Genomic DNA, 20,722 nt, shown 5'->3' on the forward strand with positions numbered 1-20,722 from the left:
CATATAGTGTGATTCTTTCCACAGTATAAAGAGAGACTGGATAAGTTGCTTCTCAAGATCCATATGCTGACAATACTATGAAATACAGTATATAATAAACAATAATGTCAAAATGAAAAAGTGAAAATGGTATTGAGCAAGTCATTTTAAGAAAGTACTGGTTGAATTACTCATATTTTAAGGAGAACTGATTAACTATGAATTTAAGTTCTTATTTAATTGTTTGCTTAATGTATTATGCATATTATTAGGGGGCAAAGTGGCCTGTGGAAATACCTCATGGATCCACTGTCCTGAGCTCAAAACCCTGTCCATGTTTCACATTCTCTCATTGTCTGAGTGTGTTTTCTTCCAGGTACTCTAGTTCCCCTTTTACATCCCCAAACATAGGTTAGGTTAACTGGTGACAAAAAATGTCCTATGTAATTATGAGAGTAGATGTATGCATAAGTAGTTCCTGTAATGGACTGGTGCCTTGTTTTTGGCTATTTCCACGCTATTTCCACGCCTTGCACACAGGGCTCCAAGATAGGCTCTAGTTCCTGAGAATTCGATTAAATGTGGACTGTGCAACCTTTAATATTATTAAGATATTAAAACAAAGAGAAAATGGAAGAATGAAGTCTAGAGTGTATCTTGGAGAAAACTAGCCACTCTGAGGAAGGACACATTCAAAGACAAACCAACACTAAATGAAGCAAGGTTGAGTTGCCAATTTATCCAACGTGTCCCACTTTTAAGGTATATGAAGAATGACAGCACACTGAGAAAAAAAACAACACAAAAACACATTTTACATTTCCATCTCAAAGATGTATGAACCAGGTTAACTGACAACTGTAATGATGTACAGCTGCCCTAAGGTTTGTTTCTTGTCGGGATAGGTTCCTCCCTCCGTAATGCTGAACTGGATTAAGTTCATTGAATAGCAAATGGCATTTTATATATGTTATGCACAAACACGTGCAGACACTATACCATACCTTTCTCAAACCCATGTAATTCAAGTCAGGAAACTGCCCTGGACAAAATGCCAAGTCACTGTAGGGCCAGTTTACCACACACACATTCACATACACTTAACATAATGTAATCTGCATGTCTTTGGTTATATATATAAGTCAAGTATACCATGTACTGTTACCTAGTAATATGTTAATATAATTCATTTTTATCTTATAGTGTAATTTTATCATTTGCTTGACAAAGCTACTTATTTTGGTGCTTCATTGTAAAGTAACTTTAATAGTCACTTATGTACTTCTTAACAAATGTAGGTTTTTCTAGACATACTTTAATACATCACTGTAAACCATGGCCACCGTCATGGAGAAAATTGTTCCAAAATACAACACACATTGATAGAAATTTACAAAGCAAAAACTGCAATTTAAGCTTGTTTTAAGAACAACTCTTGTGCCACTTGGGCACAATGCCAGCCATGTGTCACCAAAAGCCTGTTTCAGCTCTTAACATTGTATTTGTTTGGCAGCCTGCTTTATGACACTCCCTGGAGAACTGACTGACATGGGCATGACAGATGCTTTTTTTTTCTTTTTTTAAATAAATACATAAAAAATAAAGAAAATCATGTAAAGCAATTCTGGAAAGGCAATATATCAAAAATCTGATTTTACATAATTTTTATTCTGGTTAAAATGTTTACTTTCCAACATTTCCACATTCATCCTTCACCTGAAATCCCAAAAAGCAACATTTATCCCCTTACCTACAACTGGCTTATTCATGTTCTGTAAACAACTTCAATCACTATTTTGAAGTGGGGTGGGGGATGAACTTTATAATTACAGGTCTGAAAAGTGTCTGCAAGATAAAAACAGCCAAGGGCAAACCGATGATACCACAATGATTCATGAGGCCATGTTGATACATGTCAGAACTGGCTTGAAGAAAGCAAAGACGGCACAAGGTAACTGCTGTGTGTTTGTAGCATAGTACAATTTGTTATCATGTAATTTTTCTGTTAGATCACTATCTTCCAGTGCTGGATGGTGAGTGTAAAAATATGCAGCAAATGTCATCCACTATGGTTGTGATTTATTTTTAGTTTCCAGTGAGCTACGACAAGACCAGAGACTGCTATAATAAATTGCATACAGACAGAGATTTCCTTCTGCTAATTAATAGCCATACTCAGCATGTAAAGAAAGGCATAGGAAGCAATGATAAAGATAAAAAATAGAAAATATTTAGGCAACAAATAAAACACCATACACAAACACTACATATACATATATATATATATACATATTTATATACACATATATATACACACACACGCACTCACACACACACACACACAGAGCATGTACAGAATATTTTGGTATTTTTAACAGAGGTCTTTACTCTTCTTACAGAAATAATCTGACACATTTGAGATGTAAGAAGCAAGACTCTGTAAATGACAGCATGTTAGGGCTATGGTAGAAAGTTTTAGTAGACTACAGCAGTCAGATCAAAATGTTATTATTTTGTTCTTCTGTGCCACCAAGTAGCATTAGGACAGAGAAAACTGAGTTGTGCATAGGCATCTTAAATTTTAGAAACTACTCTGACAAGGATCAAACACAAGCATAACCTATAAACTACATAATGTAGTTTGGGAAACCTATAGGGCCTTCTTATTTGCTTTATTTCCATAATTCCAAACCAGACAACCTCAACAGCTGATTAAAGCTAACAACAAACAACAGTTAGGGGGTATTTTAGTATCATAAAATGCAGGACCATAACATGAAAACAACTACAAATATGTTATAATAGTATGAAGATTTTACATAAATGGCTAACCCACCAAATATTCTCAAAATATACTGTACACAACCATAATAAGAAACTTGTCTGTCTCTATTTACATATCTGTATTTGAGACCGTTCATACCTTAGATATGAGGAAATAAATATCACTACAGTGCAGGGGTTTAGTAATGCTACTTAACAAATCCACCCTTTGAGATTTGAATCCCCTGCCCAATTATTGTCCGAGTTTGCATTACCTTCATGTAAAATTGGCATTTTTTCTTAAGTGTTGCAGTTTTCCCTCCACATTCCCAAAAAATATGTTTGATGAGAGTAAATGACAAATGGGCTGTGTGTGGATGTGTACTTGAGTGGGCCATTTGACAAACTTGACACCCAGTACAGAATTGATTCCAGCCTTCCATGACACTGTAATCGATTGAGGTAATCTGAGTATGTAATATATCATTTATTGATAATAATTTGAATCATGTGCTTTAAGATGCGTGTGTGTGTGTGTGTGTGTGTGTGTGGGCATGTGTGTGTGTGTGTGTGTGTATATATATATATATAATCACACACGTGTGCATGGGAGGCAGCTAATGGGCTTGAGTAAGGGCAATTCTGTATCTGACCAACCGGGATATGGCAGGGTGCACTGACTCTTTTTCTTGCTTTCCTACAGACCATTCACGGGAAGTTCTGCCTGGCCCTGTTGATGTCACTTCCGGGACAGGACTTATAGAGGAAGGCCTTGCCGACTCCGGCCCCCTTGATGTCACGTCCGGTTTTTGAGCCTATGGCTGAAGACCCTTCCAATCCCGTCACTTCCTATCCTGACCTTTAAAAGCCTCCACCTTTCCCCTGTTCCCTCAGTTCTGTTTTGGACTCCAGTTTGTGCACATCAGTGCTGTCATTTATTTTTGCAAGTTTTGCAGCCAGGAAATTAATATATGGGTGGCTGCCCCAAACCTTGCTATGGCTCTTTGTGGAGTTTGTGACAATATATTTGGGATCCTCACAACTGAGAAGGCACCCGTGGCGGATGTTTGCCGACTGGCAGGCCAACCACTTGTGTTACCTGGTTAGTAACCACCCATACAATCAGATCGGGACTCAGACAACGGATGCTATGAATATATAGTGTGTATGTATATACACATATACATACACACATATATATATATATATATATATATATATATATATATATATATATATATATATATATATATATATATATATATATATATATATATATATATATATATAAAACGAGCTGTGTTACCCAGCTTCGACCAGTAAGTTTTGCCCAGCACCATGGGCCTCCATTATAGTGCTGTTAGTTAATCAATTGGATGTATCAGAAGTACTGCTGAGTAATTTAGCAGTTAAGGCTTTGGACCAACGACTTCAAACCTTGATGTTGTGGGTTGAAATTCTGCTGACACTGTGTCACCATGAGATGATCACTTCACTTGCCTGTGTTCCACATGGAAAAACAAAAGAAACATAACAAATTGTATTTCAAACGTTGTACCTTTTCTAATATTAGAAATAATCAGTCTTACTCTAATATCTACTCTAATACAATTAGCAACACAAATACCAAGGTCACTATTTTAGGGGAAAACTGAAGGAAGTGGTGGACATTGTACCTCCCTAAAAAATCTGTTAAAAAATGAACCACAGATGTAATACTGTGAAAGACAGAGGCAGTTTGAAAACTTAACAGAGAATGCCATAAGGCTGAGAATAAATGGGGAAGAACTAAATTAACAGTTCATTATGAAACTAAATTAACAGTCCATTATGAAACACTGAAGACTCACATTAATAAATATATTATCTTAGTTCAATCAGATAGAAGGTCCTTTTTCTCCAAAATTATAAATTATAGTGCAGGAAATCCAAGAATCCTATTTACAACCATTTGCAGTCTTTTGCACCCAGCTTAGTCTGTTGAATGAACATTCAATTCATTTCAAAGAAAGATGCAGACCTTAAGCACAAACCTAGATTAATCTCAATACAGTGAGCACAGTCAGTTAAACTCCTTTGCTAAAATAAGCCTACCTGATCTTTGCAGAATAATTACTCAGTTATGACTGTTGAAATGTGTCCTTGATCTAGTCACTACAGGTTTTTTTAAAGACGTCTCTAATTTTCTGATCTACAGTGTATGTGACACAGTTCATTGTTCATTTGACACAAACATTTTTCCTGACTCACTAAAAACTTCTGTAGTTAAGCCACTTCAAGAAAAATAATCTTGGATGTTTTCTATCTTGGACAATTTTAGACCCATCTCTAACCTTCTTTTTTAAGTAAAATTCAAGAAAAAGTAGTTTCAACAGTTAAATGAATACTTAAAAATGTTATCCTGAATAAGTTTTAGTCAAGTTTAACACCAAATTATATTACAGAAACTGCACTGACAAAAGTAGTCAGTGACATACGTCTTAATGCTGATTCAAATACTCCATCAGTATTTATTCTGTTAGAACTGAGTGCATTTGACACCATTGGTCACAGCATCTTACCGACCACTTTAGACAGTGGGTTGGACTTTCTGGCAGAGCCTTGAACTGTCAGTTGTGATGATTATACATCAAAGATCTGTGATGTTATGTATGGGGTGCCAAACAAATCCTCTGACCCACTCAATACCAGCATCATTGAATGGATGATTAATAATAAGCCTATCCACATCTATGAGTGCCGGTAGTCAACAACAAAAAACAACACTTGCTAACCATTGAGTTTTGTATTTTCTTTGAGCTTCACTAAACTTTCTCTTTCCATTCATGATCATGTCTCTTTTTTCCTATCCAGGGCACTTCCCAGTTTTCAGTCATTCATTCACCCTATTGGTTAGAGGTGTTATTTTCCTGACCCATCAGTCACTTCTGCTGTGTCATTAATTTACATACACACGCTCTAAGCACAGCACAGAGCATGTAATCTAGCATAATATCAATAAATATTAACAAATAAAACGTGTTTTCTAATTTTGTATTTTGTAACATCGTCAAATTTCAATTACATTTTTGAGATTTTGAGGTACAGTATTTTGCTTTTCTCTTTGGAATATTTTTACCCTTAAATACTGAAATATTTAAATGTCCTTTTTTAGCAGATACTTAGTGTCCCAGATGTACCATCCTGCCACATTTCAGTTTTTTAACTAGTGTTTTTGTTGATGAGTGAGTGAACTTTGCATTATATATATATATATATATATATATATATATATATATATATATATATATATATATATATATATATGTATATAAATAAAATAATATAATAATACATATATATTATACACTAGCTGCATGTGGTCTTCAGGATGAGAAACAACTTGAAGACTCCCTAGTAGTTTTACTATATATATTTTACTATATATACTATACTCTTAAGAATTACACAGGGCAGAGGACGTGTACCCACCTGTGCTTGCTGCCCCACTATCTTTCGTAAGAAGACACTGCCAATACCATATCATAGCCCTATAGCTGGCATATGACTCCTATTAATCTTTGTTTTTAGTGAAAACTTGTCTTGCCCTCCGTTGCTGAGGTGTTTCACTTGCACGTTATTATGCGGCGAGATTTGCTGCACACAAGTCTTTCGTAGTGAGGTGCATGCAAGCCCCGAAAAAATGTCTTTCGTTTATATGTGTCTAATATTTAGTCTCACACACACGCGCATCAGAGGCATTCAAAGGGCTTAAATGATTGTACTTCTACTCTGGGCCAGGGGGTGGCAATGTGTACTGACTTTCTCTCTCTTCCCTCTTCTCCAGACCCTCCAAAGAAGAAACAGAAGACATCATTTCTGGTTCCAGCTCTACAAGAACACACCTTCCTGGTTGCTTTCTATAAAGGCCTGACAGTTCTCAATGCTTATTCAGTTATTGTTTGGACTTGGTAACAGCGCTATATACAATCATCAGATTCAAATGTTAACAGTTCACACACACGCAAGGATTGTCTTTCTTACATTTACAACGTGTGTACCTGTTACAATGTACTCACTTCTCTCTATGCTGTGGTTTCTATTACACACCTGTAAGAAAGACAATATCTGTGAAAACATCATCGCACTAATGCAATATTATTTGAAAACGAACAGTGTCAGATCGGGTGTGAATTTATGCTGGAACTGGAAATTCTCTGATGTGGAATCAGTTCTGTATGGTTGTGGGCGTGGGTGTTAGTGGTGGACATAACTGGGAATTACTGTGAATGTACGTGGTGTTTTGAGATAATGAATAGAGCTGCAAATTACAGGTGCTTGTTCAGTGTAATAGGAACCATAGCACAGAGAGGTGTGTACACTGCAACAAGTACACATGTCGTAAATGTAGGAAGGGTGCTCCTTGGGTGAGCTATAGCGCATCTTTATGTGAAAACAGCAGTGTCAGATGGGGAGTGTCTGATGATTGCATATAGTGCTGAAGTTACTGCTCTTTACTATGCTTTCCTCTGCATGTCCTGGAGTACAAAAGAAACAGCATACAGCAACATGTGGGGACTGGCAAGATTAGGAAAAAAAAAAACACGCGGTCGTATGTACCGTGAAACACTGCAGAGCTATAGCGCGTCTTTATGTGAAAACAGCACTGTCAGATGGGGTAGGGAAGGATCCTGAACGCGACAGAGAATGAAAAGTGAATAAAAAAAAACAAAAACAAAGCAAACCTTTACAAATATCATAAATTACACCGGCTGTTACAGACTGAAATCAAATGTACCTTTTTATTCTAAAATAGTAAAAATAAGAGCAGTTCACTTCTCAAAAGGAAGACGAACAGGATCGAACTCGTGACCTCTTGATTCCCAGTCAGCAACTGATACTGTTGCGCCACAGCGGCAGTCATAGTAAATGAGTGTCAATGTCGCACACTAAGGCGGCTTTTTTTTTCGGTAGTTATATTTTTGAATAAAAGCGCACTTGTTCTGTTATATTTGTACCTTTCGTGAAAGTGTTTCTTTGATATTTGGACTTCAGGCTTCATACATTATATAGTTTATGCCTACATTTTGTCATTTACTACTAGAATATGAAAAACTTTCTGTTTTAAAAATGTGTTTACACAGATTACTGTAGAAACGGAACACACATGAAATGCGTGTATTTCAAATAACGATCTATTATTTCCACTCTAACACTCCACTTCACTCCCAGATAATCAATCAAGGCATGAGCTGGGAGAAGTTCGTGCACGTTCTAAGTCAGTGGGGGGATGGAATAGCCGGCTGCTTGCAGCATGTCTTTATCTACACATTTAGAAGACAAAAGACGCTGTCGGAGAGGTGCGAACGGATTTAAGAAGCGATTTAAGGTGGGACGGATCTACGAGTTTTTTCGTAGGCTGTGGTAATTCTAGTGTCAATTACTACTCTGTTCTTCAGTTACAGCAGATTTGTACTAAGTATACGGAATGGCTACCCCAGATCAAATGTATGTGTATGTATGTTTGTGAATTTAACGATTTCCCCATTTATTTGGACTTGTTCTCATGCCAGAGCATGGAAACCATCAGATTTCAAACAGTGCCACAGGGTATATTTTGTAGATTCTTAGTAAAGCTAAGCTATGTTTATGAATTTAAACTTTCTGAATTTTGCAACATAAGTATCCTTCTTGGGACTCTTTCTAAGTAGTTTTTAAATAAGAAGGTTCAGTTCTGGATACTGGAAAATAATAAAGTGCCATTAATTAATTCTCCTAGTTATCCAGCACAAGGTATGGCTAAACTGAATGTTGTTAATAGGAAAAATACCATCAACATAATAAAATGCCAATAACAGAGAATGTATGTTGTTGATAATTTACTAATTTTACATTTTAATTTCTTCATAATTCAAAGACTGATGTCATGCTGTTCTAAGAGTTCAATTACAATCAGGAACCAGTATCACCTTAATAGACTCAAAATTTCCCATTTTGAACTTAGCTTTGTTTTACTCTTGCCTCACAAACTAATTCATTCAATATACGGCATTCAACAAGAAAAAAACAAAAATGCTTCTGTCTTACCCCTAATCTACCTAGCAGACCATAGGAAGGCTGTACTACTTACAAACTTTTCTCACCTCTGTGGAATCATTTATAGAGGTAGAAAATGACTGGGCTCAACTTGTAGTCCGAACAAGCTAGCCCTTCAGCTGTTAGCCCTTTAGCTGTCAGTTTAAAAAAAAACAACAACAAAGTGACTGGGTTAATAAATTACTGTACCTAATACTTATTAAAATTGTGGGTTTATACATTACTGTACCTAATAATTATTAAAATTCATAATTAGATGATTTTATTAAAGGTAATGAAGCACCTATAGAGTGTTTGGCTGCTTTGAAACCTTGTTTAATGTTACGTCATATATTTTGTTAACTAAACTACTTTTACTATGCAACATAATGTTTTCATTTCACAATAGCTTGAAAATGCACATGTCAGTATAATTCAAGAGGGTATTCTTATATATATCTGAATTTAAAATTTAATACCTTGTGAATGCCTATTATTTTCAGTAGCTGGGTACCCTGTAACTGTTTATGTTGTGTCAATGAGGTCAAAGATATCCTCTTAAATAATGACTTGCATGTTTTTAAGTAATGGTCATTGTTGCAGAATTAACAGTTATTGTTTGGGTAAGAATACAAGCAAATGTAAATTCTGCACATAATGATTCCTTTTTACCCCTCAGCTGAAAGACACATAATATAGTTGTCTATTTTTACACAGCTGGTCCATTTAAAACAAAACTTACAGTGCTGCTACTACAAGAAGCTGAAGACAGAAAACAAACTGCTGGAAAAGACTTCTGTTTTATTTGTGTTTATTTTTGTAACCCTCCCACCAAACAATGATATGTGAACATTGTATTGAAGAATTATATGCTGCACAATCCTTCTTTATTCTTCCTAAAACAAGCTGTTGTGCTGTTTAGAAGGTGCAGAGATAAGTCCAGCAGTATTGCCATTTGTCAATTTGCTGCAATTTAAATTCTTTAGATTTATACATAAAAAGTTAAAATAAATTGAGAGACAATAGGAAATCATCATATGAAAAGCAGTGGCATGAATGTATACACAAGTTATATTACTTAAATAAAAGTGTAGAGACTGACATCCTGTGTCAGCCCGCAACATTAAATTTAAGTCTCTGATGATTATTTGATATATTATTATTTTTTTATAATTACTATTTGAGAAATATATAAACCACTATCAACAGGTTTATAGCAAATATTTCACTTCTGAATAGAAGTGGATCATTCATTACTAAGTGACTCACCTGCAGCCGTACAGTTCCAAAAAACTGGGAACATAACTGTTTGCATATTCTCACAACATCTACATAGGTTTTTTCTTTCTGATTCTCCACCAGTATCACACATATTAGAGTGTTATGTTCAGAGATAACTTTAAACTGGCCCAGACTGGATGAATGAGGATAAATGTGCGCTATGATGAATTGATTTCCTGTCTAGGTTTGATTTCTCCTTTGCGCCAGTCCCTGTTAGGATAGGCTTCTGTTCTCTATTGCATAAAATTGCATTAATCATGAGTGAAGGGCAGAATGGTGGCATGCCCGGTTCGTCTCTGTGTGGAGTGTGTATGTTCTAGGGCTGTCAAAACCAGTATCACAAAGTATTTGAATATAATTTAAATCAAATAAGAAAATAATCTTTTCTGAAGGCAAATGGTAACATTCAATTGTAAAACAACTTTTTTTAACTTGAACTAATTCCGTCCAGAAATGCTATGTTGCAATACTTCTTTATTTTGCATCTGTTTTGCACATCACTTTCACAGTCAACATTTTTATCATTTTTAACTGTTTACTTGTATAGTCATTTATAAAACAGAAAGATTTTTCTACCGCATTGCTCTGCTTTATGATTAAGGAGTTTACAAATAACAGACTTTAAACACTTCTCAAGTGTAGCAAAGTTATCATTTTGTTCCAGATCTTGTTCCATTCCACTCTTTGAACCTGAGAGCACTAATTTGTTGCTGTTTTATATTAAAATTGTTTAGCGTTCATTGTGGCAAACAAAAGGTGGCTTCCTTTCTAATCCATATTACTAACTGAGAATGGTAAACCGGAAGGCATGGACGCAGGTACACGGCGATGGGACCATGAGACATAGAGCGCGTCTCATAAACCGCAAGCGAGGTCTGATCCAATGCAAACAAAAGAGTCACGGCCCAAAAACGAAAGAGCTCAACTAACATGAATGAGAAATGAAGCAACAACGCGCCCATAGCTAACGACTAACGACACAGCCACACAAAAAAGAGGATTCTGCGCTGCACCCCAGAGTCAAACGGAAGAGGCTACGGAGGCCCCACAGGTCCACAAAGATAGTACGGAAGGCGCAGGAAAGTACGAAAGGCGCAGGCGCCTACAACGCGCTTCTGAACTAAACGTCCACACTACACAGCATGGTCCACGCACTTCTAACACACCGCAAGCATAAACACGAGATAGTATAGAAACCACACAGATCCGGACTCCACAACATATGTGAATCACATTACAGTAATACAATATTAAGCACATTACAGTATGGTCCACGCGCGTCTAAAACACCGCAAGCAAAAACCCGAGATGGTACAAAAGCCCCAAATATCCGGACTCTACAACATATGTGAATCACATTACAGTAATACAATATTAACAGTACAACCACAGAAAACACAGGCTCGACACCAGATGGGTAATAAGAATAAACGAACGCTCCGTATTAAACATACGGCATCCTCACACATCCAAACTACACAGCATATGTGAATCACATTACAGTGTTGCATTACTAACAGTACAACCAGAGAAAACGTTCCGTATTAACAGTAAGTGCAAATATCCATATTACTAACGGTAAACAACGTATAACTGATGGACACACGGTCACGGCTCCATGTACTCACGGAAAACACAAACAGAAGAGGCTTCGGCGTCCCGCCCCACAGTCAAACCAGACAAAGTACGGAGTCCCCAAACGTCCACAAAGCACAGCATAGTCACACCCGAGATAGTATGGAGGGCACATGCGCCTATACACCGCAAGGGAAGTACCCATGGCTCAGAAACGAAAGAGCTCAACTAACGTAAATAAGTGATTTTAACAGTAAGTGCAACACAACATATGTGAATCACATTACAGTAATACAATATTAATAGTACAACCACAGAAAACACAGGCTCGACACCAGATGGGTAATAAGAATAAACGAACGCTCCGGATTAAACATACGGCATCCTCACACGTCCAAACTACACAGCATATGTGAATCACATTACAGTGATGCATTACTAACAGTACAACGACAGAAAACGCTCCGTATTAACAGTAAGTGCATATAGATATTATTCAGATCCCTCAAGCCTTTATCTGCGACGACTTAGTGACGTATGTGTTAGGAACGGCGATCACATTAGACCAGATACCACTATTGACACAACGGGCTATATTATCCAAAGAATATTGACGTTGATCGCATAAATAACCAGGTCATTGCGTTACTTCCTGGAGAAAGCCGCCTCTTTCTAAGTACTGACAATGTTGATTCTGAAGACGAGAATGAGCATCTTAATTTCCCCTTAGAATATTTAAACACTATTAACCCAGCCGGATTACCACAACACAATCTTAACCTTAAAATCGGGACAATAGTCATGCTATTAAGAAACCTTAATACTACACAAGGTTTATGTAACGGTACACGTTTAGTCATCAACACCATGACAGACAATGTTATTGAAGCAAAAGTACTTACAGGATCACATTCTAACAATACTGTTTTGATTCCTAGAGTTGACCTTACAAGTTCTGACCTGGAATTACCTTTTACACTTAAAAATGACACCATTTTCCCATTAAACCTGCATTTGCCATGACAATCAACAAATCCCAAGGACAAACCATGGACAGAGTTGGCATATACCTCTCTGAGCCTGTATTTGGACATGGACAACTTTATGTAGCCTTCTTAAGAGTTCGGCGTTCATCTGACATTAAAGTTAAAGTTGTAGATACTCCATACCAAGGAAAACTCATTCAAGGACAACACAACATCTTTACTACAAATGTTGTGTATAAAGAAATATTCCAATAAATTTTTCTAATGTGCCATGCTATGGTTTCTTTACTTCCTTTGTTCGTCATCTACACCTTTACACTCCAATATATCTCATACATACATCAATTTACTTCGGCTTACCCAACACCAGGGGTTGGCAAGCGAAGCGAGCAGGGGGCGGAACCCCCTAGTTAAACATAATGGGAAACAACTGCCATATTTTTTATTTTTCTTTTATTACTGTAACGGCTTTAAAATTGCCACTTTAAAGAGTATTTTTAGTGTCACAAAAGCACACTTAGCTCCTCAGCCAAAATATGGCTTTTGGAGGCTCCTTTCTTGACACATAAGTTCTAGAACAAAGGCATGGTGGAATAGAGGTACTGTATTAAGGTTACTCATATTATATGTTTGATAAATAGGTAAAGGGGAGAAAGAATCCCATTTAGTTTACACCTCTATGTTATTCTTTGACCAATGGACACTCGCTGCAGCACCTGCTTTACAAACTTATGAAATTAGGCTGCTCCACACAAGCTTTTTTTTTTTTTTTTAAAACCTACACTTTTTGTTATTTGTTAAAAAATTTTCTGTGAATTTGTTTTTACTTAGTAGCAGAATTTTTAAGTTGCTGTTAATGTAAGTGTTTGCCAAATAAAAAAATATGAGAGATAAAAATGTAAAGAACATTACAATATAGCATTTAGTACATTCAGTAGCTCCATTTCTGATCCACGAATAAACTCACAGGGCCTCAACTTTTATAAAACATAAAGTGGATCAATGATTTTATATGTTTTGGACCCAAGGACTAGAGAGCTACATAGCAGAGTGGAGTGGTGCAGGAGGGGGCAGGGTACAGGGGATTAAAATAACACATACATTTAACATAATAATAAGCGATTTTGAGTGAAGTTCACATATACATTACAGTTATGTGAAATGTTCTGGTTACTCTTATCTTTTTGATCCTGTCACTTTCACGGCACAACATTTTTTTGAAGGGCTCTATTTTCCAAGGCTGAGTCAGTGCAATAGTCACAAGTGCTGTATACTTTGCATACACATTTTAAGAAAAAAAGAAAAAATATTAATAATAAAGAAGCATGCAAAGGCACATTAAACAGAAACATACTTAAAGTAGCACAAAGTTTTTATCCTATATTGGAATATATTCAATATTTATTATGTAGTTATTTTTAATATGAGCATTTGATCCCGAATTTGTGTATAATTTGACAGCCCTAGCATGTTCTCTCCTTATGATCCTGGGTTGTCCACTAGGTACTATGGATTTACCAAAAATGTGTATGTATTATATAAATTTGCAATTTCAAAATATCTGAATGTGGGTATTGACCTTGTAATGGCTCTGTGCTATGTCCAGGATTGGGCTCTACCTTTTTGTCAATGCTTGCAGGATAGGCTTTAGCCTCCATGACTCTGAATTGGTTCAAATAGGTTTGGGAATAACTAAAAAAATAAAAACAGATGACTATTACTGGTAGCTCTTGTATAGGTTAAGTGAGAGGATTGAGGAATATGCTTTTCTATAATATCTTACAACTTCAGGCTGGTAGTTCAAAAATAATAAATATGTGAAAAGGTTATTTATATCATTTCCTTTGGATTATTCATAGATGCTATCCCATTTGGACCAAGAGGATGCACAGAATACCCTAGTAATGAATAGATAGCAAAAGTCCTAAAAATAAGCAAGCCAGTTAATCAGAAGGTAAACATGAAAATGGTAACCCATACACAGAAGGTTAATAGGTTAATCTAACAGAATATATTGGAACTGGCTGAGAAGACTGAAGCAAATGAAGAAAAAAACACACAAACATAAAAAGACCATGCCACAGTTAGGCAGCAGTGGTCCTCAACACACCATCAAGTCACTCCAAATAAATGGCTTTACTATGTAAGGAGCATTCTCTGGTACCTTTGTTCAGGTACCTACTGTCAATTTAGATGTTCTTTATTGGTTCTTCTCTCAGTTGTCTGCTCTCGCTGGCTTCTCTCCCAGAGGCACACACCTGCTTGCCTCTTTTACACCTGGCAGTGTAAAAAATTAATTAATTACAGAATCAGATACAAATTGAAGCAGAAGAATGCAAAACTACCTTCCCCCACAATATATATATATATATATATATATATATATATATATATATAGGCAATAGACTATGCATAAAGATGGAATGCATGTTGATAGGGGTGACTTTACAGTGTTCATGAAAACTGTCCTTTGTCTTCTAATCCACTGTCTTTCTCCTTACAGAAATGATCACTGGTATGAAGATGAGATAAGGACTCTTTTCACACATTTAGGTATTACTACGTGGACACAGAATAAATACTACTAATGAGCATTTTAATAAATACAGATTATAAGCAGAAAGCAAACAGAGCTGCTATTCAGGCAAGAACCAATGCTAGTTCCATGCTGGAGCTCCAACAAACATCTATTAGACATGTGTCCCAGGCTGGTACGAGATCGGTAAATGGCTCATGATGGGAATATCATACTTCAGTGTCACACTGAAGTCTTAGTTCTTCTCTTGTAAGTGAGACTTCAAAACATTACCAATGAAATGTCATTTCTGTTCTGAAAACTGAGTGAAACTAAATTTGATATGTATGTGTGTGCCATGATTTTATACTAGAATATGCAGATTCACAAAACGAACGAATGAACACTTCCATGTGGGGTCATGTGTGTATGTCTGTCTGTATACATGAATTAATGATACACAGTGCATCAGGGCTTTTCTTCACGCCTAGAACTATATCAAGAAGTCTGAAATGTATTAATAAAAGTAAGCAAAATATAACTTGCATTGGCTGCATAATGTCATCGAGAATACACAGTACCCAAGAACAAGACAACAGGTGCCTCACTATACTTTCTTAAGCAGGAAATTATTATTTTTGTCTCACAGGATAGCTCGGTCTTTTGAAGTAAAGTGAATGAACGCCAAAAAACTCTCCCCTATACTTTCCAATTCTCTCTCTTTCAGAATACTAGCCTCTTTTTCCCACTGACACGAACAGTATTTAAGTTACTAACAGTTTAAGAGGTCAGGAACCAATGCTATTTTCTTAGGTATAGAGACACTAGACTAGAACACCTCATGCAGCTCCTAATGTCTCTGAACTCGGGGGGGCTTTGTGTGGTCCTAAAATGACTAGGTACTTCAAGCATATGCCTGCCAATTCCATTACGATTCACCCAATTCAGAAGACAGTCTGCTAAATAGTTTTAAAAAATGTAACTTTGTTTATTTATATCCTTAAGTGATGGCCAAAAATAATTTAAGATTTTTTTCTCCTCCTCGGCTCCCTAATAATCCACTTTAAAGATGGTGGCTGTCACAATTTTTAACTTTAGGGATCCTTTGCAAGATGTGAAATACAGTTAGGTCCATAAATATTTGGACAAAGACAACTTTTTTCTAATTTTGGTTCTGTACATTACCACAATGAATTTTAAATGAAACAACTCAGATGCAGTTGAAGTGCAGACTTTCAGCTTTAATTCAGTGGGGTGAACAAAACGATTGCATAAAAATGTGAGGCAACTAAAGCATTTTTTAACACAATCCCTTCATTTCTGGGGCTCAAAAGTAATTGGACAATTGACTCAAAGGCTATTTCATGGGCAGGTGTGGGCAAGTCCGTCGTGATGTCATTATCAATTAAGCAGATAAAAGGCCTGGAGTTGATTTGAGGTGTGGTGCTTGCATGTGGAAGATTTTGCTGTGAACAGACAACATGCAGTCAAAGGAGCTCTCCATGCAGGTGAAAGAAGCCATCCTTAAGCTGCGAAAACAGAAAAAACCCATCCGAGAAATTGCTACAATATTATGAGTGGCAAAATCTACAGTTTGGTACATCTTGAGAAGGAAAGCAAGCACTGGTGAACTCAGCAACGCAGAAAGACCTGGACATCCACGGAAGACAACAGTGGTGGATGATCACAGAATCATTTCCATGGTGAAGAGAAACCCCTTCACAATAGCCAACCAAGTGAACAACACTCTCCAGGGGGTAGGCTTATCGATATCTAAGTCTACCATAAAGAGAAGACTGCATGAAAGTAAGCCACTCATAAGCCTCAAGAATAGAAAGGCTAGATTGGACTTTGCTAAAGAACATCTAACCAAGACCTAACCTGAAACCAAGATCAACCTCTACCAGAATGATGGCAAGAAAAAAGTATGGAGAAGGCGTGGAACAGCTCATTATCCAAAGCATACCACATCATCTGTAAAACATGGTGGAGGCAGTGTGATGGCTTTGGCGTGCATGGCTGCCAGTGGCACTGGGACACTAGTGTTTATTGATGATGTGACACAGGACAGAAGCAGCTGAATGAATTCTGAGGTGTTCAGAGACATACTGTCTGCTCAAATCCAGCTAAATGCAGTCAAATTGATTGGGCGGCGTTTCATGATACAGATGGACAATGACTCAAAACATACATCCAAAGCATCGCAGGAGTTTACTAAAGCAAAGAAGTGGAAAATTCTTGAATGGCCAAGTCAGTCACCTGATCTTAACCCAACTGAGCATGCATTTCACTTGTTGAAGACTAAATTTCAGACAGAAAGGCCCACAAACAAACAGCAACTGAAGGCCGCTGCAGTAAAGGCCTGGCAGAGCATTAAAAAGGAGGAAACCCCGCATCTGGTGATGTCCATGAGTTCAAGACTTCAGGCTGTCATTGCCAGCAAAGGGTTTTCAACCAAGTATTAGAAATGAACATTTTATTTCCAGTTATTTAATTTGTCCAATTACTTTTGAACCCCTGAAATGAAGGGATTGTGTTAAAAAAATGCTTTAGTTGCCTCACATTTTTATGCAATCATTTTGTTCACCCCACTGAATTAAAGCTGAAAGTCTACACTTCAGCTGCATCTGAGTTGATTCATTTAAAATTCATTGTGGTAATGTACAGAACCAAAATTAGAAAAACGTTGTCTCTGTCCAAATATTTATGGACCTAACTGTATCTCCTGAACAAATAAAGATATTTTAATTATTCAAAAAGGGTTTTCTCAGCATAAAGTGAGATTTCATTTTCACTTATCATACATTCTAAAAGCAATCATATTCTTTACTCAGTACCCCTTTAAAAATTGATACTTATATGCAGATTTTCATTTTGTGATTTTTTTAAGCAGGACAAAAACATAAACAAATTTTTTTTTCACACTGTAGAGACCTTGTTACATGAAAAATGCAAAAAAGAAATCCTGAAAATAGTTACTTCTTAATGTATGCTTGCTTCAGTGTCTGTTGTGTCCTGTCTCCTGGTAGTCAGGGACACCCATTAGTTTGAGCCATTTAAAAAGTGATGATTGCATACCAATTTTCACTTATTTTGTATTTTCTAAGCACCACAGAAAAGGTAAATAAAGTTGTTATTCATACTGTAGCTATGTTGTTACATACAAAACATAAAAAATTGAAAATGGCTACTTTTTAATGGATTCCAACTCGTTCAAATTTAAGAAAATAAGATCTAAGCTGATGTTCTTTCATCCTTTGATTGAATGTATGATGTGGCCGAACCAGAATATGTTTCTTTTTGTATAATTTGACATACTTGCTGTTAGTCCACACTAACTTGGTTAAATCTGAAAACACCATTTTCATTTCAAATGTTTTTCATTCACTCTAGTGTTTTAAGATCATTTTGTAAAAGTTGCTGATCCACACTGAAACAAGAAAAATGTGTAAAACTTGCCTATCAAGCATGCACAGCTTGTCTATCTGGCAGACTGTTTCCTTATGAAGCAAACTCAAAGCAAATCAAAATGCTGTAAGTGTGAGTATAAGGTCACCAAAAACATAGTCTGGGAACCCTGATAAAATAAATATTATAAAAAATATGAGTGGTTAAAGGCACAGTATCTGATAGCTAATGCAAAAAAATAAGGCAAGGGCAAACCTTACATTAAAGATGCGATCACAAAGGGAATTATCAAAACAATGGGAGTCAGTGTCTGATCACATGACAATTTCACATTAGAAATTTCGAAAAACTCCATTTTCCTCATCTACACTGATACACAAGCCCAACGTTGTCAAATTTACACACTGTCACACACGTGCGATTTGGAAGCAGTTCATGGGCTCAAATAAGTACATGTGCCTGCCAGACCAGGGGTTGGCACTGTCCTCTCTTTCTCCTCTTCTCCTGCAGAACAACCGATGAACTGTCAACCTAACACCACTTCTGACGCCAGAAGACAACCTAACAATACTTCCTGTTCCAGTCCCAAGAACCCACCTACTCCTAATGTCATTTCTGGTCCAAAGATGCCATTTTACCATTACATCACTTCCTGTTTTCAGATTATATATGACAGCCATTTTGTTTCATTTCTGCAGTTCTGTTTTGGTCTCCTGTATGTAAAGACAAATTTTCACACCTGCATTTTCAAGTATACAGAGTGGATCCCCAATTCTTTCACGTGGTTTTATGTCTTTTCTTACAACTCCTTGGAGAGTGTTTTCCAAATGATATGTTTTGACTGGTCAAAAACTCCATTTGGATGGAAGACCAAAACAAACAAACAAAAAAGATGTTTTTCAAATTCTTTTGTGTTAGTATGAACAAGATGTAATTCCATCCTAACCATATTTTGCAAAAGATGTTATTAGGCTTATAATTATCAAATAATATAGTGAAGTACAACATTTTACACCAAAGAAAGACTTTATGTGTACATTTATGCAGCCTTATAAGCAATGAGACCTATCCTTATCATATCATCTTCCACCACTTCTTTGGCTTCTCTTCTGATCTTATTCTCTGAAGGTCCATCACAGAATACATCTTCGCCAAATCAGTTCTTCTTTTGCTCCATTTACACAAAACACACCTGCCAATTTTAATTTTACTAACCAAGAAAATTATTACCTGCCCACCAATCTTTACCTCCTACTCTGCACTCATTTTGATGAACGATCACTTATCTATTCTTATCTACGGAATCTCTGAGGTGCCTTGTCAACAAATCTTTTTGTCTTATTTTAGCAAATTTTTCCATTGTTTAACCATTTTGTTTAATTTTTGTTCTAAAGGCCAGAGGTTTACAATTATTTTTCACTAGAAAGTCGTTACTGATTACCTTAAAATTTTTTGATATTAAAAATACTAAGCCCCATTTTGTGCCGTTGCAGGCTAGTAAGCCTGCCTTTTGAGTTTGAGATCAGGTCACTTGGGATGAGACCTGTCTGAGAGTCAGACCAAGTGTAGTCCTTGTCTCTTTTTTTTTTTGTTTCATTCAGAATTTCAGATTCAATGCCAGTTGTCCATTTCAGAATAAATAAAGAAATAACTTTATTTTATAAAAATATTTTCATCAGGCTGCTGCCTGAGTGGCTGTTCGGCCATTTGTAAAAAAAAATAGCACTTAAACAATAAAGCAACATAAAAGATGTTAAGCAATTACAGTAATATCAATACTGTAAATGGAACCAGAGAAGGAGAGTATTGTAAGCTTAAGTGTAATCAAGCATACCAACATCTAAATGACACTTAATATAATAATAAACTTTAACAATCCTTTTTAGTTAGTTACATGCAAACACCCAAGAAAATCTACATTTTAAATACCCAAACATACACAGTTACAGATAACGTTAACATGTATAATTTGCTTCATTACATCTGTACAGTTACATGTGTATTATCATATTTCTTATTACTGATTGAAGGTGACTCTGAAAGATGAAACTGAACGTTTTTTCATAAAGACAGCTAAGAAGAAAAATCAAACAAAGCAGTAATACTGATGTCAAAGGAATATTTTTTGTACTTAAAGGTTAGTGAATGAAAATAAAAGAGT

General features: G+C 36.2%; 2 protein-coding genes across 5 annotated transcripts in view; both read right to left on the reverse strand.

The window, feature by feature from the left end:
- Positions 1 to 20,722, reverse strand: part of tax1bp1b (Tax1 (human T-cell leukemia virus type I) binding protein 1b) — a 1,153,251-nt gene that overhangs the window by 465,556 nt on the left and 666,973 nt on the right. The gene's annotated exons all lie outside the window — the stretch shown is intronic.
- The window catches only part of creb5b (cAMP responsive element binding protein 5b), a 403,670-nt gene that overhangs the window by 238,768 nt on the left and 144,180 nt on the right, over positions 1 to 20,722 (reverse strand). The window lies entirely within an intron of this gene.

Source organism: Erpetoichthys calabaricus, chromosome 13, assembly GCF_900747795.2.
Source record: "Erpetoichthys calabaricus chromosome 13, fErpCal1.3, whole genome shotgun sequence".
NCBI classification, from domain to species: Eukaryota; Metazoa; Chordata; class Cladistia; order Polypteriformes; family Polypteridae; genus Erpetoichthys; species Erpetoichthys calabaricus.